This window comes from Helianthus annuus, chromosome 16, assembly GCF_002127325.2.
Source record: "Helianthus annuus cultivar XRQ/B chromosome 16, HanXRQr2.0-SUNRISE, whole genome shotgun sequence".
Classification (NCBI taxonomy): Eukaryota; Viridiplantae; Streptophyta; class Magnoliopsida; order Asterales; family Asteraceae; genus Helianthus; species Helianthus annuus.
Genome location: NC_035448.2, coordinates 62,820,159 through 62,822,808, shown reverse-complemented (window position 1 = coordinate 62,822,808; position 2,650 = coordinate 62,820,159). Strand labels below are relative to the sequence as shown.

At 33.4% G+C, this 2,650-nt stretch overlaps 1 long non-coding RNA gene across 1 annotated transcript; it reads right to left on the bottom strand.

Moving 5' to 3' along the window:
* Positions 1 to 776: 776 nt before the first annotated feature.
* On the bottom strand, positions 777 to 1,515 carry LOC110903078. Its single transcript, XR_002571646.2, has 3 exons — positions 1,033 to 1,515; positions 920 to 947; positions 777 to 842 (listed from the first exon to the last, which is right to left on the bottom strand). It is a non-coding gene; the product is annotated as an uncharacterized LOC110903078 (long non-coding RNA).
* Between the last annotated feature and the right edge of the window lie 1,135 nt (positions 1,516 to 2,650).

Sequence of the window (2,650 nt, the reverse complement as noted above, 5' to 3'; positions counted from 1 at the left end):
TAAACTTTGGACACTTTTGACCCGTTCGCCCCAACCACTTTTATAATTAGATTTTTACCCGTTTGACTGGTCAAAAGTCAAGATGAAACATATAACAGGTTGACCTTTTCACAAGTAAACGGTTTGAAAATTTTAATTTGCTACCCTCTGGTACAAGTAAAAGTTATTTTGGTATGTAAGGTTGCTCTTATGCTTCCTCTTAGCAATGTATTAATTTTCAAGATCATATAATAAATAAAAAACGTGTAGATACATACCTTGGTCAAGGTGGTTTTTGGAGAACCACTTATCAAATAGTTTGTTACTATATGAAATATATAAACTGCGACACGCATAGTTGTTAATAGCGGCTATAGCGACCGCTATATGCGACGTAGTGTCGTTATATGAGTCATGGCGACAAATAGCGATTTTTTTTATGTAAATAGCAATTGGATATCTTCAAATTTTGCATTATCAGTAGATCCATCAAGCAAATTTTGTAACGCACTCATAAATATGCAAAGTACAATCATTGTAAGCAAAAGATATTTGTTGTAAGTTTCTGAATAATGAATAAAAACGGAAAATTGAAGTACCGATCAAGCATTTGTAGAGGCCTGAAGGTTAAAAAGAACCGAGATCCATTTGTATTTGCGCCTTTATTTCCCATAGATAGCATGCCGGGCTCAGAATGACGTAGTTGAAAATTCTCATCTACACAAACATGGGTTAGAAAGTATTAATACTAATAACATGAGTGATTGATAGGTACTAATAAAAACTAAAAAAAACACCTTGAATTATTCTTAGAATTGTTGTACCTTTGAAATACTTTCCATAGATGCTTTCCCCACCTGTGCCTGAAAATGAAACCATCAAAAGATCTCAAATCTAATCTGACGAAAAACAAGATTTAAATTAAAAAAATAATACATACCATCTATTTTCCTAAGGAGGTCACCTCCCTGCAACAACGAAAAATAGTTAATACACAGACCTAAGATTTACAAGTTGAATAGGTATTTGATTGAGATAAGCATAAGAACATACTTCAGCCAAGAAGCCTTTATGGATAATATGGAATACAATTCCTTTGTAGTGCAATGGTTTTCCGGTAATTTTTCCTATCCCCTTTCCTCCTACACATATATCATAATATATTAACTACGAATGTTTCCATATATCCCCTTATTAAGACCTTTATGACATTTTTACCCAACCTTAGCGTATCTATTGCAGTTACAATCACATTGTTTTGATAAATTGTAGGGGGGTTATTTGAGGGCGATGGAAGATGTTTATGGGCCGAACTTTAGTGAGTATCCAGATGACCCTGCGGTGTGGGCACGTGTGATTGGAGAAGGTCGCACCCTGCGGTGTCGGGTCTGCACCATCGTAAGCAGAGTACCAACGGTCTCAAGAAGAGGTACTTTTGTTACCATTTGGTATTTTTTTCTTTTGCCTCAAAACATTTCTTTATATAATGTATTTACTAATTATAATTATATATATTTTAACAACTTTTTAGGCCCAAGTTATGCGAACCCGAATGGTAGATCTTGAAGCTCGGGTTGAAGAAGAAAGGAATCTAATTGTATCTCGTCTTGAAGAAGAAAGGGATCTACTTGCAACTCGTCTTGACGAAGAAAGGAATGCAAGGGAAGGACTTCAAAAACAACTTCAAGAGTTTATGAAGAATTGGCGTCCTCCCTCTAATTATTTCTAGTTTTTGGTATCTTTTTGGAATTATGTTGAATTGTATTAACTTATGGTTTAAACATATTGGAACTTGCGTTGTAACGCATGATTTTTGAATTTATGTCATTGTAACTTCGGTGAATTTTGCAAAACAAGTTTTTGGTATTGCAGATTATTTCTGGAATTTTTTGCCAGAAAAAAGCAGAAATATTATTTATTTTTTTGCAGGTTTTTTTATTTAATAAATTAGGTGGCTGGAAATGTGTCACAACATAATAGCTTTTTTCTTTATTTTGTCAGAAATTTGTCACAAAACATACTCAGTTTTCGTAGGAAATTTGTAACAATACTTATTTGTTGAAAATCGGTCACAAAAAATACTCAGTTTTCGTAGGAAATTTGTAACAATACTTCTTATTTATTTGTTGAAAATGGGTCACAAAAGATACTCAGTTTTCTCGAAAATTTGTAACAACACTTCTAATTTCTTTATAGAAAATGGGTCACAGAAAATACTCAGTTTCCTCGGAAATTTGTAACAACACTTCTAGTTTATTTGTAGGAAGTGGGTCACAAAAAATACTCAGTTTCCTCGGAAATTTGTAACAACACTTCTAATTTATTTGTAGGAAGTTGGTCACAAAAAATACCCAGTTTTCTAGGAAATTTGTAACAACACTTCTAATTTATTTGTAGGAAATGGGTCACAAAAAAATAAATCCTAAAAGATAATAATTAAATATATTGCAGGATATTCGTAGCAATTTGCGACGTAGTAGTTTCGTAGAAAATGTGTAGGAAATTGCGTAGGAAATTCGTTGAAAACGGGTTTCCTACGAGCTGTTTTCCTACATCAGGTGTTTGTCATAAATGCGTAGAAAAACCAGTTTTATGACGCATTTTCTAGGAAAACTATTTCAGATTTTCTAGTAGTGGGTGGACATGGTGAATTCTGACTCCGATTCCGATT